General features: G+C 46.6%; 1 long non-coding RNA gene across 1 annotated transcript; it reads right to left on the reverse strand.

Annotated features, from left to right (window-relative positions):
* Positions 1–735: 735 nt before the first annotated feature.
* Positions 736–2,201, reverse strand: LOC144168804 (uncharacterized). Its single transcript, XR_013322241.1, has 2 exons — positions 2,099–2,201; positions 736–1,059 (listed from the first exon to the last, which is right to left on the reverse strand). It is a non-coding gene; the product is annotated as an uncharacterized LOC144168804 (long non-coding RNA).
* Between the last annotated feature and the right edge of the window lie 22,381 nt (positions 2,202–24,582).

Genomic DNA, 24,582 nt, shown 5'->3' on the forward strand with positions numbered 1-24,582 from the left:
CTGTTTCGCCACGCATTTCAACCATCTGTGCTCTGGCTGACGCGTCCATTACGGTTCCCCTTCACTCTAAGAACTAAAGGAGTCCCACCAATTCCCAAAGGGAATAGAAACCCTTGTCCCATATACGATTCCCTTTTCCAGCATCAGGCAACTCCCTTTTTAGCAGAATAGCCTTACCCTTCACAAGGGAGTCGCAGGCCTCTCGCGGAGAGGGGGTCGAGGTATTCTCACCGGAGTTGCGGGAACCGCGTCCGGCAATTCCCTCACCACGGATCGAATAATTCCTCCAGTCAGGGAGTTATACAATTCTTTACCAGAATCATTCTATACCTCTGCCACCCCTCAGAATTACCTTATTCCACCAAACAGCATTTTGCAATACTTCACCAGGAAGGGTTAGCGTACTCTTTTCAGAATCATTGTATTCTTTCAACCAGAGTCCCATAATGCCTCCTCAAGGAGGGCTAGCTTACTCTTTGTCAGAACTAATGTATTCCTTTAAAGCAGGATCTATGCACTACCTGCGAGTTGCCGAACTCTACTATTCAGAGGCAGCACGATGTTACCTTTAACAAGACTACACTTTAGCATCCACAACAGCATTAGTGTCAGCCCTCTTTACTTCATGCTTACAAACTGAAATACAGTAAAATTACTTCACAAGTAAACATAGCAAGGCGTCTTTACAAAAAAAGCTGTCGTTTGTGCTTAGCCGAAAAAAAAAAAGACAAATCGTTTTCACACTGCATTTCATGCTTTATTTTGACATCCTCACACACGTCGCTCCACCTGTATTGCAGTTGCTGCTTTTATGACCGAAACCATTTGCTCTGTCGGTGGTAGGCCGAGCATCATCTAAAAAAGCAGACAGGTCCGCTTTGTCTTTGGGGCATACTGGATGTTGAAGGTCCAGTAGACCGCCAAAAGCAAAGCGAACCCGTCCACTATGTCCATAGCCGTCAGCTGGAGCTCTTCGAAGTGCACGGTCACGGCTCCAGATTTCTCCGCAGTTTGGCCCGAGAACAAGATCCTGGGGTAAAGGGAAGTCTCTCCTGGCTCCTGCATAAAAAGCACACAAATGCAAGTACCAGAAGAAACACAAGTAACAGTATTTTGCTCTTCCTTCCTCAGTGGACAAACCACTGTACAAAGCGATTCTCAGGAAAACGAATCGCTAGTTAGTAGTCTATACACTTAAAGCTAACAATTTAGTGACTACGCTAACGATTCATCAATGTAACATTCACAATTGTCTACTGATGAGGCAAAATGCTCCCTTTAGCAAATTTGAATTGCTGTGATGGTGATTGCTGAGCCTGATTCACAAGTACTACACTGGATTTCACTTACTCAACATACAGAAGACAAATATGCATACCAGCTTTGAGAGCATGGCCTCTGGCTTTTCTTTCACCAGCAGTGCAACTGAAAAGCCATCTGAGAAGAACGAGAGCACGGATTAATTTAAAGCATCGGGGTCCTGATCCCCTATTCAAATTTTAAACCAACAAGGTCCTCCTCCTCTTTTTTTCCAACCAACCACTTTCAGAAAAAGCAGCCAGACCAACAAGAGAACCTGCAACCTCAGGCCAACCTGCAAGTACTTGGTGCAATGGTGTTATCAAAAAGGATGGCTAGAAGACAAGCAATATAACAGCAAAACTGTCAGCCTCTCATTATTGGAATTAATCATGGGATCAGTGAACAGTAATAAGGCCGAATCATGGAGAGTAACAAGAGGCAAGCAGAAAATAAATGCCGCACAACCGCATTCCTAATCCCCATCAATCTTGAAGCTGCACATCGAATCTTACTCGTGACCAAATAAGTTTGTTAAAAAATACTGCAGTGTTTGGCAGTTTGAAAAAGCTACAGCATTAATGCACTGCAGTGGAAGCGACACATTTTTAATCAAGCAGAAAGTTGGTTACGCAGTTTTGTTATGTCTCTAATGACATTTATAATAAAACACAACTAAGGTCAGTCGATGCTAGAAAGCAAAAGTGCATGCAAATGACACCATGAAGGCTAAAAGATACATTTTTATTTGCCAGATGACTATGGCAAAGTGACCAAAGATGAAGTGTTTATTACTTACAGCTGTCGGCCGCATCAGGCATCTTTGCTCTCTTTCTGCTTCCGAACGCCAGGCGATCACAATATGTTGTTGAACAGCACTATTGTAGAATAGCCCTGGAAACACCCACGGGAAACACCTTTACGTCGTAGCGCCTGTAATAAGTAAAAAAAAGTTCACTATAATGCTAAATGCACGCTGCTTACTAAATACAGCACCTAGCAGCAGTTTTACCACATGTCCGCGTGAAAATATTCAGCCTAAAGTTCTATAGCTTGTCAACACTCGCTATGAAACAAAACGTACTGCAGTATTCATTTTTCAATACTACGTTTTACGGTAGCCGTTACTTGGCTCTTTCTTGAGAAAACAGTACGGAATTTCACCGAAAATGGGCTTCACTCTTATTGCAGTCGCGCAAGGTAATAAGAAAAAAGTCCAATAGACAAAGCAACACGCCAGCGGTTCCGTGAAATTTTGTTGTGGCTACTGTAGCCACATAAACAATTAATCGCGATGAAATTTCCTACCGACAACGTTTTATTAGCGTTAAGTAATGTTTTCTAACAACACGGGATCAGAGGCTACAAGGCAACGCACTACACAATGGGTTCGGAACGCACAAACGTTCACGTTCTTTTTTTTTTTGCAAGACATCTATGCCAACTTGGAGGTTGAATTGAAACCTTGTGACCTTTGACTGCGTTATATTTTAAGGGGTAACCAAATAAAGCGACGCTACCAACCTAACTGATTGGGTAATAAACTGGTTACGGTGTTGCTGTCGCCGTCGCTCACTTCTGCCTCGTCAGACGCGCCAGATGGGAACGGAACCGACGGATAAGCCCGGCGGCAGTGTAATTACCTTGTCGCTCGACAATATATTTACGTTGCTCAAGAAGATAATGAAACGAAAGCCAATTTATAGCTAGCGCTGGACACATGCACGATTAGTACACGCGATTCGCATGCGACTGATCGTTACGATTGATCGTTAGGGCCTGTTTTGGGTCGTTCGCTGGTCCGAGGAGGCTCACAACGTGCGACTGGCAAGCCAGATGCAGTCGTGCCATCATTGCGATCGAGAGTCCGCTGAGCCCCAACCGCCCGCAACAGGCTTGCGTTGCTCGGGTCGGCTCGGGTGTTGGGAACCTTAGGCTTAGCATTCTGGCGGACATTTGATCGCCGCTATCTGTGCAACTGCGGATGACAATCCGTAACACAACTTTTCACCACACTATCATCCTTTTTCTCGCATGTGAAACTTTATTTGGGCTATAACGGCCGTTTGAGCGATCGGTGACCAAGACATCTGCGTAGCCTGTTTGGATGCTTCCGCGCAGGTATCGCCATCTCTCGACCGCTCGGCGCACCGCGCGCCGCGGCATACACGGCCGGTCAGCGCAGGCTTGCATAGCGGCAGATATCTGATCGCCGCTTTTAAAATAAGCCCTGACAACAATCCCTAGCACAATTTTTCACCACATTAACACCTACTTTTTCGCATGTGGAACTTCTTCTTAGCGAACAGATTGATTCGGGAGAGCAGCGACAAGCGGTTGCTACCGTGGTCTGCGCCGGTTCGAGCCGCTGAGTGTGTCGAGCTGGCAGGCGCGGCCGGCGTGAGCGCGGACTGTTCCCGAAGGCAGAAAACGCTTCAAGATTGCTTGCTTTATCAATTTCTTGCGAAAAAACGCGCGGAATCTGCAAATTCAGCTCAGCGATCGTCGTAGTTGACCATAAAGCAAAAACAGTGGGCGGAGCGACGCCGACGACACATCGCATGCGCGCATCGGGCCATGTGTCTCAAATTCACGCGTACGGCTACTCGTGGCGACAGTCGTAACGATCAGTCGCATGCGAATCGCGTGTACCAATCGTACATGTGTCCAGTGCCTAAAGAAGCCAGCTTAATAAATCCGCAACTCTTATACTGCACACGAGTCTTGTTTCAACGCATGCTGAACGTCGTGAACCCGCGATGGGAGCACGGCCGCTTGTTCGAAAAACACAAATCCGGAAAAAGTATAGCTAGAACTGGTGTCACACAAATGAAAGCACATGTATGTGACCACTTAATTCTTCGCAAGAACCAACAAGGCTAAGCAGCACTCACGAGCGCCAGTTGTTATAAATAAAGCTGAAGTTTTGGCGGGAACGAGCGCGAGCTCGATCCCGTACTGCGCAAGAAAAACTGAAATGGTGACTTACGTTTTCAGCGGCGGCCGCAGCAGCCAAACGATGTTATTCCACCAGTCAGGTATACTTCAAACACAGCCACCGACACCAAAACGCACCTCACAGACACGTACAGGAGTACTACGGCGGTTTCAATGCCACAAAAGAGACGGAGACATCGGAGAGACGCGTCCGTGCGCCAGCCCCGCCGCGATGAAAAGACCGCGCAAAGGTACAACGCTCAAGTAGTCCGACGGACACCGTTGCGTTAGAACACACAAATGACCCATTCCTAGAGGACGTGTAACACTACCTCGCACGCTCTTTTGAATACGCTGCACTTTATTTTAAGTACGCTTTGTTTCATGGCCCGGCGCTGTGGCTGTTTAGGTAACTACTTTTTCATACGATTTCAAAGAGTTCGCGTCCGCCATAGAGGTGTCTGCCTTTTTGCACACCTGAAAGCGTGCAGCTGAAGTTGATAGAGTCGATATACTGTTCTATTCTCTCTCGCGGAGGATATACGAACTCCATCGATGCGAGACAGAGTCGGTACGCTGTTCTATTCTCTCCCGCGAAAGGGGTACAACCGCCGCTTAGCTCCATCAAGAGCGGGGAGAGTTCGCCAGCAGTTTTATTCTGGTTTCCTAGTAGAGTGAACACGCCATCTAACGCCACGCGTGGTGCGGATGGTGTCAAACGACCCTGGCAGGAATAGGAACGCTGTTTGATTCTTCAACTACTCCCCACATTTCTTAGAGTGTTCCATCGCCGCATATCAGGCACGAGACGCACACTGTTGCACTCGTTACCAACGACGACGATCAAAGCCCATCCTCCGACGAGCTGCTGCCCCAGTCCCGTGTGACCGGCCGTTACAACAAAGCCGACAACAAGGTCTGCGTCACCGACAAGCCTCTGGCCCACACAACACACCCCGGCTACACGACTCTGAGGTGTAGCTTAAACATGACCAGCATGGCTGAGCGGACGCAGAGTTGGCGAGACACACGTCCCGCACGTCCTCAAAATCAGCTACAAGGTCAATCCGTCGAAAATAAACCCTCCCCTGACTTGAAGCCGCCACCGCAAGCAGCCATTTCCGCCGTCAAGCTTAAACGTCGCCGCCGACGTCGCAAGCACCGACCACGACGACCGCCTTCTACGAGGGCGAAATGCCACGTTAACCGTTGGCTCCGACTACGCCGATGCCCATGGTGCCTGCGATGGACCCGTCATCGGTTCTGCCTGAGTCGTCGCCTACTTGTGGTGACATCCCCACCACGCGCAAACACAGGAAATCCTCGGCGTCACCTCCAGATTCCGCGTCATACAGACGCATCGATCCTCCGCACGGCTCTATCCCCTGAACTTCCACTTCAACAGCTCAGGCGTGCTGCTAATAGACGGGCACACTCATGCCGTGGAACGCTGCAATTCCAGCGCCCACCCTTCCATACCCGTGCCACCATCAGCATTAATTTTCACACCCGCGGTAGCCTGACATTGGTTCAGCCGATTCATGCTCAAGCTCGTCCGGTACGCCACTCCCAGCCCAGGCCACCGGAGGTTATAATGTGCGCAGGAAGCCCTCACGACGACGACTTGGACTGTCAGCGGATGCTATTTCGGAACTCTGACCGCGGACACACCCTGCACATAGCTTTCCTTGCTAGTTGTTCATGTTCTTCTTTTCTTTTGTCGCGCTCCGCGCTAGGGGGGGGGGGGGGAGCCCTGTAGCGGCCGCTTCGTCAACAGCAAGCGCCCACCATCATCATCATCGGCCACTACCTCCATCGTGAGCAGCGCGTGGCCTCGACACACGCCGAGCCACGCGCCACAGAACATCATGGCCTCCGCGCTGCTCGGCCGCACTCCACGGGCTGCTCCCTGATTCTCGGACCATGTTGTCGTCCCCACGCAACTCTAAATAAATGTGGGCCCTGCCGTCCCGCCTCATCGGCCGCCTACACCTTCTTTTCATGCGCTCGCGTCGTGTACTCCTCTCTCGTCCCGTTTAGTTTGTGCTGGTTAATCATTAGGAATGTATACCAACTAGCCCAGTTTTCGACCTTGTTGCTAGATATAGCGTGTGTTTCGTCTTTTCCTTCCTTGTCCTGTGTTAGAGATCGTTAGAAGTATGAATTCATTGCTCATGGAATGTACAGGGGCCAAAAAAGTAAACGCATCGCGGCTTCGTGAAATTAGAATAATTTCTTTTTTATGCGGCTGCCAGCATAAAATAGAATATGTGCGGCCCGATTTTATTTTAGAATGACTTTCATGAAAAATCGCTTAGGGGTGGCTGGCTAGGCACACGGCAGAGTAATCCCCTCAACATCTGCAACCCGTGCTCAGTTTACTTTTTTGGGCACCTGTACGTGTGGATTGCGTTTTCGCGAAAGCTGGGAGAGTGTTAAACTTTATTCAGCGTAACTTGAGATGTTCGCATCAGCGAAATTTGACGTTGTACGACCAGTATTAAAATACACCTCCGCAGTCTGGGATTCCGCGCAGTTATCTCACAGTGCTAACATAGACAAAAAACAGAATAGGGCGAAAAGGTTCGTCCTAGGGCGGTACCAATGGTGGGAATGTTGTACCGCTATAAAAAAAAGAATTGATTTGGGAGGTGCTTTCATCGCGTCGAAGAAAACTCCGATTTAATATCTATAAGAAAACGTCTATATTTAATATCCAACAATAAAACTAGAATTACCAAATATACTTATTTACAGACACCATGTTATGTGTCTCATCGTTTTCATCATTCCTTTAAACTAATACCTCCCCAGGACTGGAATTTTTGCCTATTCGTTTTTTTCTTAAGTCGCTACATCAGTGGAATGGGCTCTAAAATGTATAAGTGTCGGCTGTGATTGTGAATGAAAACTTTTTTATTGAATCTGTAACCCCCTGCTATAACCCCTTCTGGCGCTGCAGGTATACGTCGAATAAATAATAAAGAATAAAGAAATTATGACTTTCCCTGCTAGAATGCTCTACGCTTGTGGCAGCACGCCGTCACTGCTCTTTAAGATCAATGATATCTACAGTGCCGTTGAGTCATAAGCACTGCCTTCTGCTCGGCATGGCACGGGCATGAACCTGCACAAGGGAAATTAGAGTTTTTTGGCCAAACAAAAATGTCTAGTTAACGTTTTCGCTGCTGCACGTCAAAAATAACATGGAACCCACCAAGGAAAATCATGAGTTGCAATTCCGGATCACATTCAGTAAAGCTCATCGTTAATAGCCGGTAGATGTGGATCGTAGTTTGTAATTCCCCAGAACGCACCAGTGAGGTCAATCAATCCTCGCTGGTAGTGCAGCAGCTAATGCAGCGTCGCAAACTTCTCGTGATGGGCTGTCTGGCTCAAACTGAAAAAGACCACTGTCTTAATGTGTCTTCACCTTAAACACATGCGTGAACACGAACTTAACTTCCGCGGGACGTGCCTATTTTAAGCCACTGAGAATATTTTAGCATATCTACGGTAACGCGCATTCTACACCCATCTCAGGCAGAATTCATGCAATGTTTGAGGTGCAGCCCATTGTAACAGGACACACAAATTAACCGCGGACACCGTGCTTAGTCCGCGTCCCTCCTTTGTGTCGTGTTTCTCTGCGCGATGCCTCAAGAATGTCAAAATGCCAACTAGCCCATCAGTCCACACTCGTCACGCCATTCGTTCCTCTCTAAGACCCACCTTCTTGTTTTTAAAGCATGTCCAACCTACATATCACTAGATATCATCTTTGTTTGGTCCGCAATAAATTTAGGCATAGAAGTACTAAAGAAAGAGTGGAACGCCGGGCTAGTTGAAAATGGTTCATGACTGCAACTGCGCACAACAAAACGGGACCAATGAAAAGAACACACAGAACGAGTGTTGTGTGTGTTCTTCTCTGGTCCCGTTTTTGTGTGTGTGCGTGCAGTTGCAGCTATGTACTAAAACACTCACGCACGAAAAAACGACCATTTGTAAAAAAATTCGGATTGCAGTAAATATTCCTACGTTTTCTGGTTCCCCCATAGCTTTCAACAACGGTACGCATGATAAACGAGCTATACTTTTTGGAGTGCTCAGTCCCCGTTATAACTTATTCAGTGCAGAAAACTAATTGTACCTGCAGCATGCTCCGATCGAACTTCTCTGTACAAATGTAGCCTCGCGACTCCAGCATTTATCTCCTTTAAACGAAATAAAGTTAACGCCTACAAGAGTGCTAGTTAACACATGTTTGTATCCAGTATCGTCCCAGCTCAGCAACTACATGTCAAATACTTTTCGTAAATAATGAACGCCGGACGAACAGAAACCGCACGACTAAAATAACGAGACACGGGCTGAGTCAGTGAAAGATCAATAGTCTCAGTCCGCATCCTGAAAAAAAAACGGCTTTATATTTCCCTTCCTCTTTTGTGACATCTAAGTTTCTTACGCACCCAAGTGAACAAAGCAGGCGGACCCTTGTGCACGGCTCAAAGAACTTCATCGCGCAGAAAGTGCAATGAGGCGCCATACACGGTGTGACGCTTCCGGCAATCTGGGTCAATTCTGCGGTTCTGCGCAAATTCTTCCAGCGCGTACTAGGATGTCCCATTCACTTGCAAAAATATAGATGATTTTGCAGTCAAAGTTGGGTATTTGGACGCGTTCCAAGTTCTCTTCCTTCATTTACTTCCTCGGGACGTCTTGCGCGAGCGCGTGGCCTTCTGGGCTCATGCAGGCTCAGTTGACCGACACGTGAATGCCCTTTTCGCTTATTGTCGTACCACAGGAGCAAATGTTATTAAAATGTTTAGTTGCGGCCAACTGTTCATTTTCAAAAAAAATCATAAGGGCTACCCCTCTGGTATGTAAATATGTGTTTACGCATTGCTTTGACTCATAACTTGTTACAGAGGCCTAACTTTTTGTAGATGCAGTTATATTTTTGGCGTAACATCTGCACCGCCAGTCACCGCAGAGTTATTTTACTACATGTACTGTGTGTCCGTCGTTTAAAAATCGAGTCTACTCATGCTGTAATCATTGATTACATGTAATTCTAAAGGCAATTAGGATAACAATTACAATTGATGACATCTTTTTCGAACCCATAATTCATGTTGCATGTGTGCATTTGAAGTTAGGCGCCCTGTATAGGCATCTAGCTGTCCGAGTCGTGAACTCTTGCATCGCAATTAGTTCCGGATATTTATAAACGGCTGAGCACAAGGTCATCAATTCTGGGAGGCGAGTAAGGCGGCGGACATTTTGCGGCTGCCGCCCACGGCGTGGCACCGCCTTAGCTGCTAGAACCGCTGTGCGTAATAACTTTGTCCCCCAGAGCGGCTCAACCGCTCCGTTATTGCACTTCGCTGGGAACGTAACACGCCCTGAAATATTTATCTTCCTCGGCCGCCCGGTATTTCCTCGTTCCGCCTCCGTGTACGACGTGCGCGCGGCACCAAGCAGCGGGGTTTGAAGCCCCGCAGCGTTCCCTCGAGAGAGCTTCGCTGAAAACCTCAAGCGCCAAAGCCCTCCCGGGGCCCCCAATGCTGAGCCGTACGTCACGCCGCGGACGCCGTTCACATATACGCTTTGATCGCTTCCGATCGAACCCGACGAGAAAAAGCAGCCAGGCTGCCCGTTTTTTACGCCACTTTGCTATTCCTCTTGCGTCTTTCTTCTGCCCTTTTTACATGCTCTCCACCTCACCCTTTCGGTACTTCCACTTGCTCTCAGCGAGCCCTGCAGGCATTGGACTTGCGCGATACTTGAGAGACGAGCCAGATATAGTGAGATTGCGGCGGGGAAGAACAGCCAAAACGGCCTCTCCGGGAGATCAAAGTATTGAAATCCGCGCGGAGCCCCACGGAAGCATATCTGACAGCAGATGCGTTTGGATTTGGCACTACGTGGCTGTGACGGAACGTTGGTAATCGCCACACGTTTCAAAGGATGTGAAAGCGTGGGGAGGAAAAGGACGGAAATTACAATTCCGCTCTGGGGTGGTTTCGTTGCTGAGGAGTGTGTTGACATGGCTTATGTTGAAAGTAGCAAAGATAAAAAAACATTAGTACCTATAAGCCGAAGCATTTTGCCACCTTCCATACAGGTCAATTCTCTTATACTTAACCAGCGAACTTTCGGAAAACGTTTGCCAGCTTGTGTTGCAACAAAACTCATAAATATTGCCTGAAATTCATCCTATCTGGCTCATTCCTATCCTGCCTTGTGCCCATACGTTGTCCCTGTGAATAATGGAAAAGAAAAGAAATAGTTTCGATCTCATAGGCGCGTGGCGTCTCTTGCTTAGTCATGGTGTTCGTAGCGGTTTAACTATAGTACCCCTTTATAGTAAGTTTCTTGCGTAGAACTCATGTTCGTAATGTATTACCTAGAAATGAACGCGGTTTTCACCAACTTCCTGTTCTCATTCCTTGCTAGTGCTGGCCGTATTCACAGTGCTGGCCGTACCCTGTTCTCATTCGTTGCTCTGCAGCCGTATTCACAGCCCAGCTGTTTATGTTGCATTACCCTTAACGCGCTTTCACTATAATCCCGCCACCAAGCGATTCGTCTCCGACTATTTCATAAAAGCTTCATCTCCATCTGTTGCGGGGTGATCTAATCTAGCCTTCCGGCTACATTTCATCTGGCTTGAATCACTCCCATAAGATCAGGTGCCGATCGTTTTTCGATCACGCTAATGTTCTATATTTACTGTACCATGTTGAACATGCTGTTATTCTCTGTAAAGCATTTAACGTAACACTCTAAAATTAGAACTAATACCCAAAGTACTAGCACCCGCTGCTTCGTATTAAAGTTTTGTTTCCTGGTTCTGCAACCACTTCCCTTACCCCCCGCTTAGCCCTGCGGGTACTACAAATATATAAATAAATATTAATAATAAAAATTATCTAAAAATAAATAAAAATCAAGAATAAATAAACACTTCTTAGAACATCATTAGCTATCCCAAATACTTCGCGTGTGAATCAGACCAGATCATACCTGTTTACATATTTATGTATTTATTCATAATACCCCTAAAGGTCTTCTTTAGAGGGTATTACAAAGGGTGAAGGGTACATGAGCAAAAGTACAAACAATGAACGCCAAAAACGAAGAAAAAACAAAAAGGACAAAATTACAAATCAAATACAGACTAAGGCTGAAGTATATATTATAAAAAGAAATTGGTAATGACAAAAAATACAGAGAAAGGAATGGGCAACAAATCGTTCGAATACAGGCAAGTACACAGTGAACAACCTATAAAAATGCAAGGAAAAATAAACAATACACGTAATAATAAAAAGAAAACAAATAAAGCATACACTCAAACACAAATAAAATATATACGCTCACTCATCACACCACAAACAAGCTGAATCAAGGTAAAAAATAGTACACATTTTGCTGCACGTTCCGGAAAAGAGGGAAAAAACAATTAAAAGAGCAAAAAGTTAGATGGTGTCAGGATTTTGAACTAGTTCTTGAAATTTCGTGGCGTCTTTTTCTGAGGTAATGTGCGATGGTAGATTATTCCAATCGATTGGGGTACGTGGAATGAATGACCTGGCAAAAGCAGATGACTTACAGTTTACGCGTTTAACTTTGTAGGTGTGATCGCGGCGTGGAAAAATAATGGCAGGTGGATTGAAGAAATCGCCGTGAAGTGACACGTGGTGATAAAGTTTATAGAAAAGTGATCGGCGTGAAAGTTTGCGGTGATGCAATAGTTCGGGTAGTTCTGCTCGGTGTTCTAGATCTGTGACGCTAGAATGACGTGAATAATCTGAAAATAATGAAGCGAGCGACACGATTTTGCAGCGATTCAATGTCGTTTATGATGTAAGCATGTTCGTGATCCCAAATGGCTGATGCATATTCTAATTTCGGACGTATTAGTGTAGTAAATGTAACTGTGCGTATGTTTTATAGCGTAACCAGGAAACTGAAAGATGGTCCGTTTTATTGGCGTAGCGGTAGTGCTTTCTTTTTGTTATTGAGGTGTCGAAGCCGTTGGTTATACCAAGGAGCGGTGGTTACCGTTTTGATGGTGATAAGGGGAATGAACTTGCTGGTTAAATTGGTAAGTGCATATCTAAACATGAGCCAATTATCTTCAACGGAGCGGGATAAATACCCTTCCAAAAATTTATTTGTGAATGACGGGAGTTCATTATTAATGCTATCGTAATCAGCTCTATTATAGCACCTTATTTGCTTATTGGTAGTTTTGCGCTTGTTAGGAGAAATCCGGACGCTTCCAGTAAGGCCGTCGTGGTCAGATAGCCCGTCAAGATGAGTAATTTCAGAGAATATATCAGGGTTGCTGGCATACCTCGGCAAAACTGGGCGCCACTCACTCCCACTCACACAGAAAAATATATTTTTCCTTACGCACTCACTCGCACTCACGCTCACTATGCTCACCACTCACCACTCGCCGTGACCACTCGCACTCACTTGCACTCACGCTCACCGCTCGCCGTCACCACTTACACTCACTTGCGCTCACGCTCACCACTCGCCATCACCACTCGCACTCACTCACGCTTACCATTCGCCGTCACCACTCGCACTCACCACTCGTCGTCTCCCCTAGCAAGCAAGTGTGTGCAGCAGACCCTCCACGAGTGATAAAACCGAACAGTATTAGTGCATTAGGGCGACAGGAGGCCTTTCAACTCGTATTCCCAGGTCAACACGCCCCGAGAGAATTATTTCTAGGGTGCCCCACAGCAGGAGCTCACTGACGACATATTTCCGAAGCTGAAAGCAATACCGCCGTTAACAACCGTCACGGCGAGCGGCTCCTGCGACGAGTAGCCAACAGCGAGTACAAGCGCAATGGTGGCGCTCACTGCAGTAAGCCCCAGAAATGGCGCGAGTAGCGCGTGTGTACTCGAGAGTGGTGAGCGGGGCTCACGGCGAGTGGCACTCGCACTCCCGAATGGTGAGCGGGGCTCCCCGCGAGTTGCTCTCGCTTTCGCGAGTGGTGAGTGGGGCTCGCCGCGAGTGGCGCTCGCACTCGCGAGTGGTGAGCGGGGCTCACTGCGACTGGGGCTCGCACTCACTCGCCCTCACTCGCACTCACACTCGCCAGTCCAAAACAATGGCGAGGCTCACTCACCCCTCACTCATGAGTGGTGAGTGCGGTGTCTGTGAGTGCACTCATGAGGGAGGCTGCCAACCTATGGTTTTTGGTAAATACCAGGTCCAGAATATTAGCTGATGTGGCCAAACACAGTGTGGGATGAGTAATTAGCTGAACCAGGGGAAAGTCGAGAGAAGAGAGTTTGACCATCCCTAACGGAATGAGTTGACCAGCAAATGTGCGGAAAATTAAAATCACCAAAAATATTAAGAGAGATTTAGGAAAACGAGAACGAAGTAGCGTCAGGACACGCGTAAATTCACTTGAAAAGTCAATATTTGCCTCTGGGGAGCGGTAAAAAACAGCTATAAGTATGACACGGCCACCACACTTCAGAGAAGCCCATGCAAATTCCAAAAAAGAGGTAACAAGAACAGGTATTGCAAGCACATCATTTTTTATCGCCAGAAGTACGCCACCTCTCCTTCTATGTTTCCTGTCACAACGAAAAAAATTGTAATCTGCCCACGTGAGAAAAATACTGCTGCCAGGAATGTCATCGTTTAGCCACGTTTCAGTTAATGTGACGATTGTTTATTTCATTGTGTTATCTATGCAACTAGCGCGTGTATATTCCCCCGATGAAAAAGACGCATTGGCTCGCCATTAAATTTTTGTATCATCGACAAAACTGTGAGGCTACCACTTGCTTCATAAGCCAGCTTCAGAGTTAATAATCTAGCGACAGCACTGCTAATCGAGCCTATCTTGTTCGAGCTGCAGTCGTGACAGGTGTCGATAAAAAACCAGTGGGAAATGGAGCATTCCGCATCTCTAGTACGTATTTAGGCGCTAAAACTTATTTCAAGTTGTACAGCCTCATACCTCCGCCTAACTGCAATTGGAAACTTCAAAAATGTGCGCCCCGCGTAAAGAGCGGTACTAGCCTTCGTATTCACCCACGGACGTGGCTTCACGCCGTCTTGCGCTAGGGTACGATAGCAAGTGACAAAACATTAATGCTAGGTCGATCAATGCACGAAGCTGCTCTTTAAAAGACAACCAGAGATGCATTGCAAAGCAGAGCTACAACGATTAAAAAGCGTCCGAACAAGAAAGAAACCATTACGTTTTAAGTGCGAATGCACTTCTTACGCTAACCTGAGTCACGCTTCTGCCGCCGTCCGTCTTCACCCGCAGGTGTTATCGCGCGCGCGCCTCCTCGCCCTTAGCAACGGCGCGGAGCGGAGGGGAGAGCGCGCGTAGCAACGGCGCCATGACGTAGTACGCCACGTGACGTCGCGCGCTCTCGCCTCCTCTCCCCTTCCGCTCGCCGTGACGTCACGCGCTCTCACCTCCTCTCCCCTTCGCTCGCCTGCCGTTTGCGCGCTCTCGCCTCCGTCTCCCCTTCGCTCGCCTGCCGTTTGCGCGTTCTCGCCGCCCTCTCCCCCTTCGCTCGCCTGCCGTTGCGCGTTCTCGCCTCCTCTTCCCTTTCACTCGCCTGCCATTGCGCGCTCTCGCCTTCTCTCCCGCTTCGTTCGCCTGCCGTCGCGCTGCGCGAGGGTTTAAAGGCGAGGCTGTCGCGGCCCGAACGTGATCACGCGGGGGTGTTAATGTAACTAACGGGCAAATGCCACCAAATTTCAACAAACTCCCCCTCATAGCATCACCCGTGCATTCGCACTTCCTCATGCTCCCCTTCGGGGAAATGTGGGGGAATTTTTTTTTACACGGGCTTGTGTTATCACCAGATCACATAAAGCTTTCTCAACTCCTAGGGCACAGGCATAATGACGTAATTTCTGAGATTTCTGCGAACGTAACAGCTTACCAATGAAATGAACCAAATCGTCGTCGGGTTTTTCGCGGGAGCGAGCCGCCAGACTGTTTTTCTGATGGCCAAAACGTTAACTTTTGAAGCAGTTGCATGGCAACTGTATGACAAAAACAAACCCGCTGTTACAGTTTGAAACATTTCACGCAGACTTCTTTTTTCTTTCTTGTTTCTCGGAGTAAAACCTCGCTACTGTATTTACGTACGTGTCCACCCTCTGTATCCTGGGAAACGCAGTGAACAACTTGGGCAACTTCATCATGCTTTGCCTAGTGAAGCTTTCTGATCTATCCCAGGGGATGGCCTCCCTGCAAGCCAGAATCACGGATGGTGGCCCGAACGCAAAGTTCATTCGCTTCGGCACCACAAATTCTTCCCGCAACCAGTACCGCGAATCGGAATATGCAGTTTTCTCAGCGGCATGTACTCGGCATGCTCACCGCTAGGCATTATATATCACGCATGCGGTGAGGTCGACCAAACGGGGGTAAGAGGCGACGTAAGTGGCAAACAAGAACTCGCAGCAGAAGTGGCCACGTAACTGCAGCTCATAGGCAGTGCGCAGATGCTCTATCCGTCGACGTCGGAGCTCCTGAGAGCGCCCTCAGCGAGAGGCTTCCGATTGCAAAAAAGCAACCGGTGCCTTTAGAGAACCCCTTTTAAACCAGCCAAATATACCAACCCGTTCCAGGGCATTCTAGTGCGCCCGAAAATCACCGGCCGCCCACACACCACACGGGAGACAAATATACCCGCACGCGTGTGTAGCGGATAAGGGGTGGTGGGCCAATTAAATCTACAGTTGTCCTCCCTAACTATGTGAACAGTGAGAGGCCCCAAACTATACCCGCACAGCAAACCAGCGTCATCCCGATTACCTGTACTACACCATAAGCACTTTGTCGGGTTAACTTACACCCCAGTAATGGCGTAGAACTTGCCTGTCACGTGAAACGTCTAATTTAGGAAGGGTTTGTCACGAAAAAATGGCGACATCATCCGCATGGACAAGAAGGCCGACATCAGAAGGCCCAAAGTGAATCCTTCCGGTTTACATTGTGCAAAACGGCTAACCAGTAAAACCACAGTAGATTTCGAACAAATCCACGGGACAATGCACAGCCCTCCAAGGCAGAGGACATGACAGGTATGTTCATTGGTTACTGACAATGAGGCGTGTGATATAGCCAATGTAGCACAACGCGATGCCTGGTAGATACTATAGCTGATACTTAAGCGCAACAAAAGAGAAAAAAGTAAACAATGGGACACTTGGTTCTATGTCTTTATGAAAAATAAAATTGCGGCATTGCTACGTGTCCCTTCTATCTGAGCACTGTTCTAAAACGGCGCGAGCATTACGTGTATCTGTGGCAATGGGCTGCGGGTAATGCCACCTCTTTGTCATGCACCGAGGAATTTTGCCTTTAACCCCTGCAGCCTAGCCGTGAGGACCTCAGAGAAAATATAATAATCAACGTTATAAAGCTCAACTGAGTGATAGCACGTGCCTCACCGCAATTTGGAGGAATCAGAGTTATTCACAAGCGAAGCTGTATAGTCTTTAGTGAAGGACGGTGGAAGTTCTTTCGACTCGTAACGCTCTAATGAGACACGTACAATTTCAGACAGAAAGCGTTCGTATAATTCTTGTGAAACTCCGAAGGAATCCCATCCTGTCCTGGTGGCTTTGATGCAGCGAGACTGTCTATGGCGCTCTCTACCAGTTTTGTTGTCAATTGCCTCTGTACTTTTCTCCTTTCTGCCCGGTAGCGTCCACACTGGTGACAGTGAAATGACATCATCTTCGTTACTTGCTGAAATGGGCGGGCCAAAAAAGTCAAAGTTGGAGAACAAAATCCTCCCGAACTTTGTCATCCTAGAAAGCCTTATCATCTCTAACTATCCCTGCTATTTCTTTTTAATGCACCCGTTGCTTTTGCCAACCTACTGCGCGCGGTGCCGGTTGCTGGCTCAGTAAAGAGAGACTACCCTTAGCATGGACTGCCACCTCACGATACCGGTTCTGTCTGGGGCTGCTAGTTCAAGTCGAATGAAAGTAACATAGCTGCTTCCTGAGCCGGGTGCTATGCGATCATACTTCAGAATGACGCCAGAGTCTTCCCCAAGTTTATGCTCTTCTGCTCGCTTCATAATCGCCAACGCTGAAGATCGCTCAGTTGCTCGCGCTTTGTATTCCGGTTTAATAATTTCCACTGCACTATTAAAGGCATATTAGACAGCTAAAAACACCCGCCGCGGTGGCTCAGTGGCTACGGCGTTGCGCTGCTGAGCACGAGGTCGCGGGTTCGATTCCCGGCCGCGGCGGCCGCTTTTCTGATGGAGGCGAAAAGCAAAAACGCCCGTGTGTACGAGATTTCGGCGCACGATAAAGATCCCCAGGTGGTCAAAATTAAAACCGGAGCCCTCCACTACGGCGCGCCTCATCGCCTGCGTTGCGTCGGCGCGTTAAACCCCACAATCAATCAATCAATCAATCAGACAGCTAAAAACCTCGTGAATAAAAGGCACCGTAGCGGCCTCACAGGCCTTATCTGAAGGCAGCGACACATTAAATTTCCAAACATGGCAACACCATTTTTTTTTCTTATAGTCGAACGCGCTGACTGTGACGACAAAATGATGTGAAAAAATAATGTGACACATGCACTTAACCTAGACAACTCAGACGAGAGGTATGGCGAAGCATAATTTCTATTATTACATGCGTTAAGGCGTACGTGAGTTTTCTTTCGACGATGGCATCACCTGCCGATATCAAGTATCCTAGTGATGGTCGGTATCTTTCCTTCTTGCACTGCAATGCGCAGTCTGCACGCAACAAAGACGACGATCTTACCATTTTTCTAAACGAGTTTCACTTTAATTTCCAAGCAGTCATGCTCACCAAAACTTGGTACACGTGTGAAGACGAAGTGTTCCGTCTGCCTGGCTTCAATAGTTTTTTCTTGAATAGATCATCTCGACGCGACGGGGGTGTCATGCAGCTGGTATCAAATGAGCTGGCATGCAGCATGCTAGCAGATTTTTCATCGATAACATCAGATTTTGAAGTTCTGACCCTGCAATGCAATAGGTTAATTTTGTCAGTTTACCGCCCACCCGATGGGAAAACGGATCAATTTTACTCTTTTCTGGAAAAGCTGCTTTCTTTTGTGTCTCTGAACAACGTAGATATAGTAATAGGTGGTGACTGCAATATTGATCTTTTGCAGTGCACAAAAATATCTCGAGATTTGCTTTTGCTACTCGATTCCTTTTTGTGCAGGAATTTGATTACGCAGCCTACGCGTATCACCTGCCACTCTGAAAGCCTTTTGGACTTGTTTGTGACAAATAACATGTCTGATAGCATAGTATTTGGGACTATTATGTCGGACTTGAGCGATCATTTTCCCATCTACATGTTTCATAAGCGCTACGAAACACTCGGAAAAGTAAAAGCTGATAGCCAATCACACAGTGTGCAAGACACCAGTACCAAAAATTTAGTAAAGTTCCGGAAGGAAATCGAAAGAATAAACTGGAACTCAGTATTTCAATTAAACAGTTCAGACGAGGCTTATGACACGTTTATGCATAGTCTTAAGGAAGTTTATCATAACTGCTTTAATCTAAAGACAGTACGAACATCTAAAAAAATAAGGAAAGCATGGTTAACAAATGAATGCCTTGAAATTATTAGAAAGAAAAACTCCCTTTTTTCGAAGTTTATCAAAACAAAGAAGCCGGATGATTTCAAAACTTTTAAGAAGTATCGCAATTTTGTGTCGAAGTTCCTGCGTAAGGCGAAGAAAACTTACTTTGAGAATATTTTTTCTGGCTCCCGTAATGACGCCATATGGCGTGAAATAAACAAGCTCCTAAACCGTGGGTCAAGGCAAGCTGAAAAACTTGAATTATTAATCGGTGACAGAATGATACAGGGTGTCGAGCTGGCGAACAGTTTCAATAGATATTTTACAACCTTAGTGCCAAGTCTTAATACAAACTGTTCGAGACAGTTTTTGGGTCCACCAAACAGTTACTCGGCCTTTTTCGAGCCAACTACTCCCTCTGAGGTTTATTCAGTCTTCATGTCCCTAAATAATAGCACAGCGCGCGCTATTGATGACCTTCAAATAAAATCGCTAAAATTTGTACTTGACCTGTTGGTGCCCGTGCTTTGCAATATTTTAAACCTATCTTTATCCACGGGTGCTTTTCCAAAAAATATGCAGCACGCCTCAGTTACGGTGTTGTTTAAATCTGGAAACCAAAATGAATTCGGCAATTATCGACGTATTTCTATATTGCCTGTATGTAATGTCGAAAGGATTGGAAAAAATAATTTGTCACCGCATTGTATCCTTCTGTGAGAAACATTGCATTATATCACCGAATCAATTTGGCTTCCGAAGAGGTATGTCTACAGAACTCGCCCTGCTAACTCAAACAGAACAAATCCTTACGGATTCGAAAATAAAAAAACAATTTTAGGCAGTTTTATCGATTTGTCGAAAGCTTTTGACAGGATAAGCCATGAAATTATGTTAACCAAGCTAGAACACTACGGTTTTCGTGGCGTTACTCTAGCACTTATAAAGTCTTTTTCTGAATTTCAGGAAACAATGTGTCAGGATCAAAGAAACTAGATCTTCGCTAAGGAACGTAACAGCGGGAGTTCCGCAAGGTAGCATTCTCGGTCCTATTTTATTTAATATTTTTATGAATGATATATTCAATATTAGTGAATGTGCCCATTATGTCGTCTACGCTGATGATACCAGCCTCGTTTTTCAGTCTGATGACCAAAATGAACTTTCAAACTCAGCCAATATGACCCTTAAAAATTTGCTGAAGTGGTGTGAGTTAAACGCCCTTGAAATAAACATAAGAAAAACGAAAGCTGTAGAATTTTCTACTGCACAAAAGAACATTACTTCGGATTTGAACCTATATCTTGGATCCGAGAACGTAGAGGTTGTAAAAGAAGTCAAAACCCTGGGAGTAACCTTCAATGATCATTTGCTTGGCTAAGCCTTGCGGTATTCTTTCCAGACTGCGACATGTTATCCCCACCAAAACGAACCTGCTCCTATTCAACGCACTTTTAACCCCCCACATAAATTACTGCCATCTAGTATGGGGCACCACATCTCAAGCAAACATAACTAAATTATTTTTACTGCAAAATAAAGCGCTTCGCCATATTGCAAACGTATCATACGACGCCCACACTGCAGAACGTTTTCCAGCATTTGAGGTGTTGCCTCTGCCGAGCTTATATAATTATAATCTTGGGATGAAATACAAACAGGCTGTCCATTACAATAACAAATGTTTCCTCACTTTATCCAACTTTACACCACCTTTGGAAGTTATATATAATATCAGACATAAAAATCCTTGGATGACTCCTTTCTCACGTACAAACCACGGATTTCGCAGGCTACAGTACTGTATCCCCAGTCTCTTAAATAATTTAGCAAGCAAAAATATCCACATAAATATTATCTCCACCAGAAAATGGAATGAGCACGTCATAGAAATGGGTATTCGCTTATGACACTAATAAATTTGTGACGGCCACGCACACCGCAATTATATTCTTTTGAATGGATTTCTCTCCGAAACATTTCCTATAATGCAATTTGTTTTCCTCGTTTTTCGTTCACCGAAAATGTTCTTTTTTAGTTTGTTACATGAGCCTATTATTTCTCTGGCTGTATGTTTTTACTACACAGGTTGTTTGTTTTTCCACTTGGTACGGATGTTCATTAGTACCTACCACTGTATCAGGTACATTTAACAAATATTTGTAATATTTTAATCGGGTGTATGTATATTTAATGTGTGTTTGTATCTACTTTCTTATTATATATGTATATCCCAGTGTACATATGACTGCTTATGTACATTTTTTTTTGTATTCAGATGCATCCACGTGACAATTATTCTTTTGTGTATGCTCTTTTTATCCAAAAAAGTTCAACAATTTGTATTCATTTTTCTGCTGTTCTTTTGCTGTCAAAAACGGGGCAGAAACCCTGTCAAGTTGCTTCTTAGCAGCTTTTTGTTTCTTCCCTTATTATTTCCACTTTGTATGAGAGTACAATGCTGAATAAACGAATAAACGAAAATGCGGTAGCGAAGTTGATGGCCATTGGAGGTACTCTCAGATGCCCCTACCACGCCAGAACCAGTTGATTCTTGCACCATAAAGATCTTTCACGCATCCAGCCTAAATTCTTGAACACCGATATCTCCAGGTGCACAGAAGTGGTTTATTCTAGAGAGCAATGAAAACTTTATCGGCGTTGAAGCAGTAAAAACAGTCTGCAAAAAGTCACATTTGGCTCTCAGATCGTTGGGGGTATAAAGAAAAACTACAGGCCACGTGTATCCAAACAAACTGAAATCAAACAAAACCAAATGACCTCCTTAGCCGGTGGTAACGTGTACCAGAAGTGCATCCCCGAACGTGGAGATGACTTACTAAAAAATTGAAAGTCGTTTTACTAAAGTAAACGGAAGTGGTAGCTCTCGTGCGGAGAGAGTGCCCCTGCTTATTCTTCGCTTTTTTTTCTTTGTTTGTTTTTTTTGTTTAGCCCGTACTTCTGGTTAAACGAACGCACAGTGAGCTCAACCTTGCTTAGGCTGTTCAGGTCGAGCAGCGTGACGCTGATGGAAGTCGGTGAAATGCCCCAGGCCCCTGCCCGCTTATGCACACATCATAGTGTATGTTTGCATTGGGAATGTGCCGAGAATAAATACATTCCGCGCGCTATACCCGCACTCTGATATCGGACTAGCTTGCTTTCTTCCGGGCTTGCTCCCTCCCAAGGCTTTTTTTTTCGCTTTTCATGCCCTCGACGACATTATCAGGGAAACGTCAGCTGCAATGTTTTTTTACATCACGGCACAGCACAGAACTCCCCCCCCCAAAAAAAAAATTATTACCCGTCTGCCCATGAAGCTCCATATCTAGACAACCATTTAGAACATAAGCCTATAGCCAAAACGTTGAATAAATGCAGGCTCGCCTAATTTTATCAAATGGCTATCCCCAAAAGTGCAAACCAAACCAAGGCAAAGAATGATCGAGTGAAATCATCAAAGCAAAACGCGGGCCGCTACTATTGTCCTCCTGATCTACAATTCCGCCCCCGTTTCTTTCGCGGTTGTTTTCGCGGAAACTATGTGTACCAAACGCTTTATTATAGTACAAACGCTCTTTAACGTTTTCGGTCTTTTTCCATTAACGTGCTTCTCCCCCGTGACGTAACGACGAAACGTCTGTGCACACACACACAAACACACACACGCACACACACGCCCACACACGCACAGACACGCACACACACACGCACATGTACACGCACGCACACGCACACGCACACACTCACGCCCACGTGCACGCACGCACACGCGCGTGCACATGCACACCGACACACACACACAAGCACACGCACATGTACACACACACACGCACACGCACACGCGCGTCCACACGCACACACACACGCACACACACTCACGCGCACGTGCACGCACGCACATGCACACGCACACACACACACACACGCGCGCGCACGCACACACACGCACACGCACGCACACACACTCACACACACGCGCACGCACACGCGCACACACGCAGACGCACACACTCACGCACAATCACGCACACGCACACGCACACACACACATATATTCTACACAATATGCAGGAGTGAGACTTCAAATGTTTTTGCCGTAACCTGTGGGTTCTCTGTGACTAAACGAAGTTTCCGGATCCAATGTGATCACGCGAGTAAGCTCGACATGTGCTGCTCGCCGCCGGGATGCGGCAGGTGAAACATGGAAACAAGCGAGCTGCTGCAGTGGAGCGGCGTCGTGATGCGTATACGTTCCAATCAGATCAACACCACGAGATGCGCCAGTAAGTCAAGTTAGCTTCCTTGTTTTACTCTTCATTTCGAAGGCTTTCGGGCCCTATATGGGCGACACCGCTATTCGTCCCGCCCCAGCACTCATCTTTTTCGCGGCCCCAAGTGGCGAGCCGCTTCCCGTTTCCGACAGACGCCTGGGCACATTCCTGCTTTGGCTTCGAGTGCCGTCCCTTCCCTTTCGTTTCCGTTTGATCCGACCTGCTCTCTGCGGCGCCAGCGCACGTGAGCCAGACGATAAAGGCCTTCGGCTTGCGATCAGCGTCACGTGTGGTATTTGCTTTGCTACAAGACTGTCTCCAGAGCACCGATCGTTTTGCTTGGCCGCGCGCGGCATCGAGTGGCGAGCAGCCCCCAAAGGCGTGGTTTCTTTCGGCTGCACTTCCAATCATTAGGAACGGGGAACTTTTGTCCTCACCGCCATCAGCGCGAAGATGATTCCCTTGCCGGTGCACTTTGCTTTCCTGCGCTTTTCCTCCGCTTTGCACCACTTCGCTTTGTTCGCCTTCAATGTTTTCATTTTTAGGCAATGATCGTAACAGAGTTCCTTCGTTGGCTACAGCTCGCGTTCGGCTTTTTAGCTGGCCTTTGGTGCTATCAGAAGGCCCTGCAAGTCTGATAAGGTTTTTTCACTGTCCTGTTTACCTTTGCTTATGGAAAGAAAATGCCTTTCGTAGAGGCAGAAGTGCTCCTTTCTAGTTGAATGAATAAGCGCGCTGATTTTATTTCGCACACATAACAAAAAAAACACGGTGAAGTTGTAATTTTACCCGTTCAAGATACTCGTTGGCTGTATAAGGCGCCCAGCATTAAAGAGAAACTGACTAATGTATACCTTGTGCACGGTCGGCATGCGAGTAAAGGTCGAATACATGAGAGATTTCGTTTTTCGGCTCTATCACAAAGTAATCCGACGCAGCCAGCAAAAAGAACAACACACCGCGTGTTCGTACCCAGGAGTGCAATTGACTTCACGACGATTTCATGCACTAGGTTGAACGGGCACTAGGTTGAAACATTAGGTTGTGTTTTATAGTATAGTAGACCGGACATTGTATAGCGGCAAGTGACTTACTGTTACTTTCCATTCATATTCCTACGTGAGGCTTCCAGACGCACCTGCAGACGACGAAGTTGCAGCAACATCCCGGGACGCCGGTCGGTCCTTAGGTAGAGGAAGACAAAAAGGACGTTGATCTACCGGCTTGTGGATGGTCGCCTATGTGGCACGGTATTGCCTACTCCTGTAAATAGTGTAAATATCGTAAACACGCCTTATTTCCGACCTGACATCGTGGTGAAGGTGCGGGGTCAACCTCTACGGTTTGTGGGGAGGGGGAGGGGCGTACGAAGCAGGCCGGCGACGACTTTGTATTAAAAGGAACGGCCATGTTCTGTGAGCAGTCCCCGCGGAGCACTGTTCTGCAAAATAGCGT

This window comes from Haemaphysalis longicornis, unplaced genomic scaffold (assembly GCF_048455015.1).
Source record: "Haemaphysalis longicornis isolate Haplotype H1 unplaced genomic scaffold, Haemaphysalis longicornis Haplotype H1 scaffold_1, whole genome shotgun sequence".
NCBI classification, from domain to species: domain Eukaryota; kingdom Metazoa; phylum Arthropoda; class Arachnida; order Ixodida; family Ixodidae; genus Haemaphysalis; species Haemaphysalis longicornis.